This window comes from Acanthopagrus latus, chromosome 22 (assembly GCF_904848185.1).
Source record: "Acanthopagrus latus isolate v.2019 chromosome 22, fAcaLat1.1, whole genome shotgun sequence".
In the NCBI taxonomy this organism is placed as follows: Eukaryota; Metazoa; Chordata; class Actinopteri; order Spariformes; family Sparidae; genus Acanthopagrus; species Acanthopagrus latus.
Genome location: NC_051060.1, coordinates 17,561,373 through 17,574,710, shown reverse-complemented (window position 1 = coordinate 17,574,710; position 13,338 = coordinate 17,561,373). Strand labels below are relative to the sequence as shown.

The 13,338-nt window shown below is 41.8% G+C and overlaps 1 protein-coding gene across 17 annotated transcripts in view; it reads right to left on the bottom strand.

Moving 5' to 3' along the window:
• si:dkey-71h2.2 (low density lipoprotein receptor adapter protein 1) overlaps nucleotides 1-13,338 on the bottom strand; it is a 94,056-nt gene that overhangs the window by 70,116 nt on the left and 10,602 nt on the right. The window lies entirely within an intron of this gene.

Below are 13,338 nucleotides of genomic sequence, written 5' to 3'. Positions count from 1 at the left end.
CGGTGGAGGTTCTGCCTGTAACCATTTTCCTGTTACAGCTTTTCTTTCTGGCAGTTAATAATATCTTTGGTGGGCATTTATCTTGCGCTTCTAAATGAGCTGCAACGTTTTGCCCAAATAAATGTTTGTGTAGCCTCCTCCTGCCAATTTTACTGAACGGCTGTGCGGCCCCAAAACACTTGGAAATGATCTGCCAGCCGTTTACCACATATCCCTCCAACACAAACCTCTTCCCATCACACCTGCCGGTACACGAAGATCGGATCAAACTCCACTTAACAGAACTCTCACCGAAGACCTGAACTCGCAGAAGATTGCACAGACGCACGTTCAGCCGATCCTCCTCTGAAACGACAAGTCAGGATTCCATTTTTTTTGCCTTACCTTGTTTGTTGAATGTTTCTCAGCAGATGTAATACTTCAACAGAGCAACGCAGCTAAGTTACGTCACATACACTACGTAACTCAAGTAAATACGCAATGTAGGTGCAGCGTATGTTGCAGCGATCATGTTTTGAGAGTCACTGGCTTACTACATTTAAATTACTTATTCAAAAAATTAGCTTGACAATACTTGACTTTGACATAAAGTCAAGTAACTCTGACATAACTCATAACTGTCATAACTGATCTGGTTGTTTCTGCTACTCTGCTAAAATAACATTAGACAGTTTAACTTTTAGCAGGACTAATTTAACTGTTTTTATTCCCCATGACTGACTTAAGTTGCTGTATTATGTGGGATAATAAACTACTCTACAAATGTCTGTCCAACTTTTTCATTTAATACGCTTCTTACTTTGGATTTATACATTCGTCATCCATAAAAATATTGTTAGACAGGATAAATAAATGCCAACAAGTCTGATTTTGGTTGCAGCCACATTTGTAATAAAGATGCAGTTATCATAGTTTGGTTTTGTGGGGAAGAAACATTTTTTTTCTTGCAGATGGACGCTCGCAAATGTCAGATAAATGTCACGTAATCCACTTAAACAGTCATAACACTCCACGGATGAGATCAAATTAGAAGCTGTTTTCAAGGATGGGATTCAGGTTTCGGGATAGATCACCTTGACAGAAATGTGTCACTACCCTTAAAATATTCATTTATAAAAGCCTCTGAGAGTCTGTCTGTCTTTTTGGATCTCCTTCCTCCAGTTTGTTGAGCAGACTGTTTGCAACGCTGAGACAGACAGCAAGAGAACTGGCAGAGAAAACGCCGCAGCTGAGCAGACATTGCCAAGGATATACAGTCAGACTTTGCACAGATTATGTGTGATATAAAGATCACACAGAGCTTTTCAGATGACTGTATTTTTATTTATTCTTTTTTTTTTTTTGTCGGCAATATGCTTGTGTGATAAGAAAAGTTGAAAATCGCATGTGCATCGGAAGATAACGCCAAGATAAAAAGCGCCAAACTCTACAGACAGAGCAAACACGTGGTCCTAAACATTCACCGCTACTTGTATTCTGATCTGTCACGATCTCTCACGGGATAGGAGGGTTCCTATAGGCGGAAACAGTGCGGATCGCTGAAAAACAACTCCACAAAGCCAGTATCAGCTGGATTCTGATCAACCGCACAGGACGGCTGAGGCGTCCTGCTGTTGCTGTGATTTCCAACAGGTAGCACCAAGCTGTCCTCTAGCCGGCCACTGTGTGTGTGTGTGTGGGGGGGGGGACTGCAACCATGCAGAGAACTTTAAATATCTCTCGACAACACCTGGACACCCTGCAGTGGAGCCATCAGGAGAGGAATGACTTACTAAACTGTGCGACGGACCACATTCTGCGTTGAACGTAACAGGCCAATGAACCTGAAACGCGATCCGTTACATCCGCGGCCTTTTCTAAGCATTCTTCGAAACGTTGCCGTGATAAAGAAAAAAAAAACGTGTGGCAGATGAATAGATGCAGAACCAAAAGATAAAAAAAATCCTTTTGTCTCATTTTCAGTATGTATCATACGCAGGAAAAACAATGAGACGGTAAAAAAAAAAAAAAAGAGTATGAACACAAAGAGCACATAGAGGAGAGAAATAAAGAGAAAAAGAGACACACACGCTATTCCCTCTGCTGGGATATACTGGCACCAGATCCTCCACATGGGCTGAGCCATCTGTCACTGGCAGGCCCCATGCAGCTGTGAAGGCGAGCAGCAGAAGAACACCATCCCCGTACAACGCTTCCAACGACTCTGAATTATTAACTAATCGTCTATCGCGCCGTGGGAGCCGCTTCAAATCCGGAGAGCTCGGTTGACGTTATTGAATGTGACCGCTTAGGGTGCATGGCGGACAGCGGACACGGTTCGTCGCTCTTGACCGTTCTGGACGAGAAGCGTGCGGGGGATTAAGAGTCTCGTATTTTTGTTTTGTGCCTTTAAACAACACCGAGCAATTCAAAATGTCAGACGTGTCCTGTGTTTAGCCAGCAGGGTACACCGGGCACGCGAGAGTCTTTAATGCTCTATTGATCCATGAGGGAAGAAATTCATCCTCTCTCTCTCAGCGTGAGGTCAGAGGTCAGGGTCAGCTGGAAAACAGCACCAAGGCTTTCAGTCTTTTCAGTCTGACAGCATAAAGGAATTACAAAACATCACTTCTGAAAAGGCATTTTACAAAAAAAGCATTATATAATGATTTAAGCAACATAATTCCATTCACTTCCATTGTGTTGAATTGGCAGCAGTCAAAATTTTGTCAAAATAACATCCTTGTCTGATAGCTGATAAAAAACAGATTACCAGCAAGGGTTTTCCACCACATGTAGTATTTGAGTGTACTTATCCTTGAAAAAACTTTTTTTTAAAAAAAAGGCATTTAAACCAGCGTCATGCCTGTAAAAGTACTGAAATTGGGCTTTTTTGTGTGATCAATCTAACGCAATCATACCACCAACACTTATCATTGGAAACCCCATATGCAGCACACAATAATGGAAAAGCTTGACAGGTGTAACAACAGCAGGTATTCAGTTCAAATGGACCAAACCTCGATCAACTCCAAAATCAATCGCGCGGCAGCTCCTCAAAAGATTCGTTGTGCGGTCGCGTTCTTTTCCAAATGTCACGGCGCCACAAAGCTGAAGTGCTACAGTCCATGTTGTGTCTTCGCCAGGCTACACACATGAATTATTAAACAGCTCTGTGTTGATGCTGCAGGGTTTCCAATATATTATCCCCACTAAAAGAGGAGCGCTTAAATTTTTAATAAATCCTGTGTGAGTCTACAGAGGGACCGGGACAGATAAGAGTGACAGGAACAAGCGCGGGGAGGGCTAATTGGATTTTAACGCGCGCAAGAAAATAGGGTGAAAGATTAGAATTTGAACTTTTTTTTTTATAGGCACTGTACATTTGCCATCTGTGGTTGTGTATGTGTGTGTGAGAGAGAACGAGAGAGAGAGAGAGTGTGTGGGTGTCAAGGTAATCTAATTCAAAAAGAGCACCAAACAAGATTAGGGAGGACGAGGAGGTGGTGGCGCCCCGGTGACGTGTGAATCTTTATCAAAACTGATGCCTGGCAACATTTTCAAACCTTGATTCCTTTGTGCTCGCACAAAAGCCTCGCTGCTGGGACGCATGGTGAAAAAATAAATAAAATCAGTGCATTACAACAGAGTCGCAGAGCAATTTGATGACACTCTGCTGCACTGGGCCTGGAGTTAGAAGTTATAATACCACTGCCCCGAGATAGTAAAATATTCAACACTGTTGAACGAACGACTGACAAGTGTAGCATTTCACAGTTAGCTGATCCGACTGTTGTAGTATAATGGGCGCCATGTGCTCAGCACGCCCTCAGCTACTCGCGGCGTTCACCAGCTGTCTCTGTGAGCTCCGCGCTCAGTAATTTAATTTGCACTAAGAAGTCAAAAACGTACCCGGGTGGATTCCCTGGCTGAACACCTCCACTGACGGTTAATTAATAAAGCAAACAGGCGCGCACAGATGTGCGCACAGCCACAGTATTGGACGAAAAGGGCGAATGCAAAAAGCAGGCGGAGGGGGGGAGGGCGGCGTGTGAATTCCCCGAGACACCATCACCCAAGTTAATTGCTAAAAGCCGTTTGAATAAGCGCGCGCTCCGGGGTCACAGTAACGAAACCATTCCATATCTTCAATTCCCCTGCAGGTCAGAAAGTAGGCCATTTTTTTTTCAAACACCACCTTGATTCTAATCCAATGAAATCAGTACAACATCAATACACGAGTAAAGGAAACATCCAGCTGCTTTTTTTTTTGATCCAGCTGACACCCCCATCCTCCACATCCTTCTTGATACTGTTTTACTCATCCGATGGAACTTTGAATCTAGGACACCACCTTGACAGGGAAAATAGGCCGCACATTCAGGGAAGATGGTGGGCTGGGATGTGTGCGCGTGTGTGTGTGTGTGTGTGTGTGTGGGTGGGGGGGGGGTTGTAACTGGTTTTCCTGATTCTGCCTTGCGGGGGAACCAAGTAAAGCTCAGTCCTTCCTTTCAAGCTCAAGCTCTTCTGACTGTCTTCACTTAATTCTATCCCTGCACTCACCTCGCTCACCTACTGTACCCGTCGCTCCCTCTGGCTGCGATCGAACCCAGAAATTAAAATAAATCCCTCCCCTCCTCACGTATGTATCAAACGTGCCGGCTTATCAGAGGGGCTCGGGGATATTAGGAGGCTGTCGATCGGACCTACAGCGCCGGCTCCTGCTTGACAACATCAACAAACGCGGAGGCATGTGATCAAAACAGCCGATGTTGCTAAGCGACCGCAGACTCACCATCGGCGGCAACAAGGAGGTGGTACCTGCAAATTACATGACTGAACACCTTGGCCAGGCATCAAAGAAGTGTGCAAACCACATAAAGTGCTCAGTGGAATTAACCTCCACTCTGCTGTAAGCACTACATAAAACTCCCACCTCCACAACTGATCGTTACACATCCACCGGGCTCAAATACAGAACCACTTGACTCAAGACTGCTGATAACTCAGCCTTGACTTCCTTCATTTGATTGTTCTCACGCTAAAGGCGGACAACTGAAACAATATTTTAGGGTAGTTTTGGAACGATATTCTTGATATTATGAGACCATGTAGAAAAAAAATGTTTGGTTTGTGACTCACAATTAAGATTTTTAGCTTGACTCGTAACTAAACTATTTAGGTTTGTTGTAATATACTCATGTGTCTGGGGTTTTTGCACTTCCTGTCTTTGTCTGTTTTCCTGCCGTCTTTCTGCGTACATGTGTTAGATTTGTTTCATTTGTTCACTAGCCCTACTTTAGATATTTAAGTCCAGTCTTCATGCCTTCTCTTTGTTATCCGTGGCTTCTGGTTTGTCTAGAAGCCACGGAGAATATGACATGACCATCATGACCATCCACCATCAGAATATGACATGACACACGCCTACCTTACACTGATGCTACCATAACATAACACAGTGATGTTACAAAGCACCATCAACCTTAACGTCGTGCTGTAGATTAAAGACCAAGTTTTATGTCTGGGAAAGAAAATGTAAGTGAGATAAAATATGAAATAGTGAGAAATCTTCATCACAATTTCCTGAATCCAAAAGTGACATCTTCACACTGCTTGTTTTGTCTGAGTAACAACCCAGATTATTCCGATTTTTAATTTAACATCATCAAAAGCAGCAAATCTTCACAAACGACAAGCTTGGAGCTGAGGGAGGTTTGCTCGAGAATCAAAAATAACTCGTCAAAATAGCTGGCAGTTATTTTTTTTCCCGTTGATCAACTTATTTCCGCTTCTTCTCGTTCTCGGCAGTGAACACGCATCTTAACGAAGGCCCGATGCCAAAAAACACGGTGGTTAAATGAACACAAACACCTCCGACTAGCCAGTGTTGCCGAGTTGTTTTTCCAGCAATAAATAGATGGAAGAAGAGCGCATTTTTAGAAACTGGATTTACTCCTTGGTGTAAACTTTTTTTTTAACATCGCTGGTGTAAAATTGATGGTAATCATAACAATATGGTTTTTAGAACGATAGACAGCAAAAATCCTCTTAAAATATGATGTCTCCATTCTTTTATTATCATCACTATCTCCAGTGCAGCCACCTTTTTATTTGCCACGACATCACCGTTTAATTACAACATTATTTTTTGCCCTGAAAAGCCTCGTTTTAATGGAGATTTCATTGAAGTCTCATTTCAAAGTGATGGGTTAGAGTTTCTTTTACTGCTGACAAAAGCTGTCAGAGAACGAGAGAAATAAGACAAACCAGTCGAATGGATGATTGAAATCTTTGAAGACTACACCAAGATTTAATTTGGTCTGAGTCTACTTAGAAAACCATTTTCCTTTGAGCTTTTTTTTTTTTTTTTTTTTTTTTTCAGTTTCGCTGACAGGTGAAATATATCTGGAGTGAAATTATTCAGGGTCGTGAATCAACTATTTGCCCCGGAGGTCCTTGAATGAATCAGTGCTCGTGTGGATCTTTCAACATAATATACTCTTTTCACCAGAACCCGCTCATTAATTGCTTTCACTTCAAAACACCATATCTACTCTTAATCATAATGATGATGTGAGTTATCAAGCGCATGCATGGCTGAGCAAATAGAGCCACGGCAAAGTGGGAGCCGCTAAGGACAGCCTGGGAATACAAAAGGAAGAAATTTGCAAGTGACTGACATCATGTAGCGTCGTAATTTCACCAGGGGTGGGAATCTGTAGGCACACCATGACTCACTTTAATGTGATTCAGAGAGCTACGATGCAATTTCACAACATTATCAATGCGTCAAACTGTTTGAGTTCTATGGGCTCTCATTTGTCTTTTTTGTGTTTCCTCTCGCCGCTGTCCTCAAGCCTGTGACTAGGAAATCGATCGGAGAGGGCCGCCTTGAAGGATATCTCGAAGGAGAGGGAGGACGCACAGGTGTTTCCTTTGCGGCAGTTTATTCAGCACCCGTTACCTTACTTACAGCGTTACACACACACACCTGGAATACACAAACCCTGTTGGGTGCAGGGCTTGCTTCATCAAACTTAATGTCTTTCACCGTCTATGTGGCACCTGTTTCACCTCAATTTTACTTATGTCGCATTTTGCCACGTTGAGATTTCAACCACAAGTACATATTTAAGTTGTCATGTTACGCTATGAAATCGTAAAAATACAGCAGTAGGCTACAATAAAACAATGAACTGATGATGCAGCTGTGGAACACGACATAGCTTAAAATGGAGTCTCTGACGCAGGGAGGTCTTAAGGATGGCAAGGAAAATAATTTAGGATGTTTTCTTTGAAAACCTAGCATATTTATAACGATCAATGATTAAAACAGACGGATGAATTTACTTCCTTTATCTTTGCTCATATTCAGCCATCCTCACCAGAACTGGGAAGGGGTGGGCAAGATGGCGTCTGTGTAACATGTCTGGGCGTCTCCAAGAAATTAAGCTCCAAACTCTGGATCAAATGTTTCTACAATGTTGAAGTACATTTTTATGTTAGTGTTGTAAACCTGTGTATATGCTTACCAGGCTACACATCTCAATTGGATTTAATTTTCATTTAAAAGCCCGACACCAGGCTAACAAAAATAGCCTCGCTTAGAGATATTAAATATGACCTAGCATAAATACCTGTAGCAGTATAACCAAATCATAAGGCCATATAAACATATAAACACTCAATATAATTAATTTAAAAAATACTTTAAAAGATATTGATAGGCGTTCATTTTTTAACAGATATAGATTCTGAGAAATACATTTTATGTTTTCTAGCCAAGAGCTAATATGTAGCTGCCAGCTGAGGTTAGCTTATCTTATCTTGGCACAAAGACTGGAAAATAGGCAAACAACGTAAAAACAATGTAAAAACAACTCAGTTAAGTAGCTAGCTGTGTCTAAGTTTCCAGTTTTTCTTAGTCTAAGTTAACCAGCAGCTAGCTGTAGCTTAAAATTTAGCACACAGACACGTGAGAGATAATAATTTGGGCCTCAGCATAAATTGTGCAGCATTTCCAAAAAATGACAAGCTACTGTAACATGAAAGGTTAAATGTATGGAGGACTTTATTGTACTCGAGATAAAAACTGAGCTGTCCTTTTTCCATTACAAAACATCAACATTCATAACTGTCTTAAGTGTGCCTCGAAGCATGAAAGATACATTAGGGGTGATAAGCAAGTTATTAAAAAACGATAACCGAAAAACGATCGTAACCCGATGAAAGTCTTCCCTATAATCTCCTGAATGCTAATTACCTTTGACTGCAGTTATTATGCAAAACATAGGCGTTGACCCCCCCGTCAGCGTCCCTCCTCCAAAGGCTGTGTGAATCGTTAATTCGGAAAGGATGAAACCATCGTTCTCACACACAGCAGTCAAACAGTCTTATCTTCTCCACTCTAAGAAGCATGTTTTTGTCCTCAGAAGTGTCCAGGGACTGAAATGGGATTAACACCAGGGTGATTTTGCGGGCATCCATTATTACATGCTTCAAATTAAAAGTCAACACAGACATTTGGGTATTGCTCCTGAATGACTTCCTGTTCTCTATTTATAGCTGGCATCCCGCAGTGCTAATATTTGCTCTGCAGACAGTGACAGTTGGCTGGCATGATGCTCGGCAGGACTGAGCCAGATAAGCAAACAATGACTTTTTTTTTTTTCTATAAAGCGACATTTCCAGGAGGCAGAATTCATCTTGTACAGTGGCGCCACAATACATGAAAATAACAATCACTCTTAAACCACGAACAGCATTTTTTTCCCCCCAGAGGACCGAGGAAAGATCACGCTGGGCTGTGTATCTGGTTAAAGTCAAATAAATGATATTCGAAGTAGAGTCGGATGTCACTGCAGCAGCACTTTTCCATTAAAGTGGTGGTGGAAAACAAGGTTTTAAACCCCATGTATCTTTCTGCCTGGGAAGGATGTTATTTACAAAGTAAGAGCGGGTGGAAATGCCAGAATTAATTCAGAGTACTCTTATGTAATCCATATTAAACAACCTTTTTTTATGTTTTTTTTACAGGGCTGGAAAAACTTTATCCAACAGCAACATAAGTCATGTTTTCAATGCTCTACATTTTCTTCCTCTGACGGATGGATTGATCAAATGGCTATGTGTCTATGAAACAGTCACTTGTAGCCAACCAAGAATTATCATCAGACCCAGCTCCCCTCAGCTTTACTGAGAACTTCACTTTCAGCTTTCAGCTTTTAGCTTTCAGCTTTTAGATTTCCAGGTCAGCTGGCAAATCCAAGTCCAATGAAGCTGCAGGCAGGGTTGCCACAGGGACAAAATTTCTTCCACCAACTCGAAAAAAAGCACTGAGTTAATGAACTGCTAATGTAAAATTAACATTTCCTACAGCTGCACCTTCCCATTAAAATCACCGGTGAAACTATTTTGAAGTTAGCTAGTCAGAGGAAATGCAACATGTGTAGTGAGTTCAACACTGCTATCATTAATCAAAAATTAATCTACCGAGCAAAACATAGTTCATTTTTGGTATTTGTAAAGGAGCAGTCAGTCAGCGATGTAACAAGACGGAGCTGTTAGATGAAGAGCTACAGGCGGCAGGCTGCACACCTCCAACAGGGAGGTAACCAACTCATTTTACCTTTAACATTATCAGGTTCCCTTTTCACTTTGGGTTTAAATCCAAAATATTGCCAGATCACCAAGAAATTACCACCGAGCGGCCTATTAATGTGAAAATAATGACTTATTTACTGGAAAGTGACTGGGCATACACAGTGTCTGACTTGGAAAACAGCTGATCACAAATTTGAGCCTGTGTCTGCACACTCAACATTGGCATTTTAGTTAGTTTTTGTTTTTGAACCATCGCCATTTTCAAACAGAAAAGTAATTCAAGTTGCTTAAACAAGTGTTTTTCAACCCTGTTCCTGTCCCTCTCCTGCATATTTTAGACGCTTTCCTGCTCCAACACGCCTAATTCAAAATGATCAGCTCGTCAGCCTGATGAAGCCGCCTGATAACAACCAATTAAAATCAGGGGGGTGTTGGAGCAGGGCGACATTTAACGCTGCAGGACTGAAAAACACTGTGCTTAAATCAGAGGTGGAAGATTGAAAAACAACTCTTATGAATCACTCGTTGAGCAGTTATATACCCACGATCAATTTAGCTGTTTAGGTGCAAGCACTTGTTGGCATCCGTTATTTAGACGTTCTCGTGTAAAGCCATTTAACTGTTTGTTTATCGTCCTCACTGTGCGCTAATTAATCAAAACATGACAGCGCAAGGGAGGACGGACAGATTGTTCGTTACACAGGCTGTTTACGATCTGACAGTTGTAGCTTATCATTGACCAAAGGGCGTCAAATACGGAGGTGAGTTCGACGGTAAGCGTCCGCCGAAAGTGCCTTGTGTCATTTTTATTGAGCGACTCAGCAGACGCCGTCTGTCAGTGTCAGACATCAACGCTGCCGTCTCTTAAATGAATGCTTCTGAGATTTCCATGCACGTCTGCAGCACCAACATCAGTTTTTCTGCCCATTGATCTGTAAGCACATTAAATCTTGAAGTTATCGCTTGAACATTTCCAGAGCAGTTCAAGAACGAGGACTCCGTCAACACCCTTTATTACGAGGTGTCTTAAAGTTCGGATAGAGAAAGAGTAAGAATAGCATTAACCACATGAACTACGCAGACACTCACACACTGAAGGAAATCTTTCCTTGCGGCTATTTATTCATAAAGCATAATCGCTCAGCACCGTGGCAGGATTGCTTTCATTAGCAATTCAAACAGGGCATGATTTTCTCTGTGCCGATACAGATCTTTTTTTTTTCCCCCTGGAGTTACCGGCTCCTATTTTGAATGTCTTCTTCAACCATAAATAGCTCCTTCAACACAAACCCATTCATGAAATAACAGCATTATATTTAGTATTTTAGTGTTTTGTATTCAAGGGTAAAGCTGTGACTCGTTTAAAAAAAAACAAAAAAAAAACGGAATCTGCGTGTTTTCAGATGCCCCGTCTCGAGCTGAGCGCGAGGAAGACAACACTTTGCTCGGGCAATCATTATTTTTCCCATCCATTATCTCGCCGAGGCCAAACAAGTCACCTTCGAGAGCCGCCGATCTCATTTGAGACAGTGCTTCTTCTGAGCCCCTTTTAATAGATGAGGGCTTCCCACAGGAATCCCCCTCTAATGCGGTAGAACACTTAGACCCTTCCAGCTGACTGATGGGCACCATAGTCTGACACAGCCGGATACCTCGGCTTCTCACGTCTCACGACTTTGGAGTAGCAGGGGGCGCTGACGGGGTAATCGATGGGAGTGCTTGAGCTCAGTTCACAATGACTCATTCAAACTAAATTAGACACTCTTCTTCTTGATATATTTTTGTTTTTACTAAATATGAATGTGTAAGAAAAAGATCCCGGGCTGGATTTGGCTGCAGAAGGTCAATGGCGCTGTACATTAAAAGGGCATACAGTGGGTTTGTTTAGTGGTGAGATGGGCACAATTTAATTCTAGCAAATGATACACAACACAATTGGTTATTGTGCCAAACAAACATAAACAATATTACAGCCGAACTACCAGATTTGCGAGGCTGTAATAGGCAGCAGTGCCTTTAAGCTAAACGCTACAAACATGTTAGCATGCTCACACGGACAGTGACAACATGCTGAAGAAATACATATAATAGGGGTGAACTGATCACAGGCCTGGCTGAGTATCTGGGCCAATATTCAGCATTTTTCTGATTATCCTTCTGTGATTTTTCATCTGAATGCAGATAAAATAAACTTCACAATTAATGCCCTATAACCAATTCAACAAAATGCATCTGCAAAAAAAAAATAGGAACTAAATATATCCAAGAAATGCTGTAAAGAGGTAGCAGCTAAAGGAAATACTCAAGTAAAGTACCTCAAAATGTTTCTTCAGTACACTGCTTGATCAAAATGTACTTTGGTTTATTCCATCACTGGTTTTTCTCAAAGTTGAAACTAAGATCTGCATTTTTTTCCAGCAAATTATTAGCAGCTCCAAATATCAGTTATCTGTCTCTTTGATTTCTAATAACCTGTACCTGAAAAAGCCATGTCGGATCACCCCAAACATATGACGTAGGGCTGGGTGAAAACAATGTAGTTGTTCTTTATTTGGCTGATTTAATGAACCTAACTCGAAAGTACAATGTTCGTGAGTCAGTTCACTAGTAGCAGGTGAACGAGACGGAAATTAAAACAGTCCATTTCTCAACACTAGTAAGGGGAGTGTGATGTCTCCTGCTCCCCGCATGTGCTGTATATGTACGACTGAAAGATTTTAACATATCAGCCAACCTTGATATGTTCACAGCTGTGACTACGGGGATGCACCATGTTTTGCAGGAATTTGCTGACACTGACAGACTGACATTGCCATCCATAGAATCATGACACTAGCATGGCTAAAAATGAAAAATGCTACGTACGTTTCTTCGACAGAAACTTTACGACAACGTTACATTTTTCCATCTTCTTTAGCGCACTGAGCTATTTGCAGCATCATTTCAGAGTATAAAACACAACCTGAAAAGCATACACAGGAGGCAGAAGTGCTTTCTTCATCTTTACAGCCTGTCAAGAGTTTGCCTGACAGGTGATACCCAGGGCAAAAAAAAAAAAAAAAAACCCAGCAGATCACTTGCTGCTGCTGTTGTTGATGCTCACTGCTGTGATCACAGTTCTAACCGAAGGCAACTCAAATGTACCCATCAACATCTTTATCACCTCGGAGCCTTTCTCTCATCTAAATTTAAGCAGCCGAACAGAGAGAAGACTCAAACAGAACAATGAGACAAAAATAGGATTTTGAAAGGAGCGAGTAAACACATCCTCCGCGATCCCAGCGGAAATTAAGCCCTTATATTCATGCCGTGACCTTTATCCAACTCTGCCAAGGGCACCTAAAAATAACTTTATGTAAAACAGATGTGAATAATTAAAGATGAAACAAAAAGAAAATGAAATTGTATCGAGGCGACTGAAGAGCTGCAGCAATATTCTCACATTTCGCTGCAGCTTTTTTAAGTCAATCATCATCGCCGTCATCTGGCTTCAGAGTTAAATGTCACGTCTGTCGGAGGAAAACAGTGGGAAGCTGACTCGGTAATCTCAGTCGGATTCGAACCATCAACAGCTCATCTCAATCCAACCGACAACTGCAACATCGAGATAACCGGTCTTGTGAGAGGAACTTCTTCATGCTTTGTCTTGAGCCGTAATGGCACACACGCCGTCTTCTCTACAGGAGTTTTCCATTTTCACTTTGAAGGTACAGGGTTATTTTTAGGCGCGGGTTCCTCGGGATTGGCGCCGAG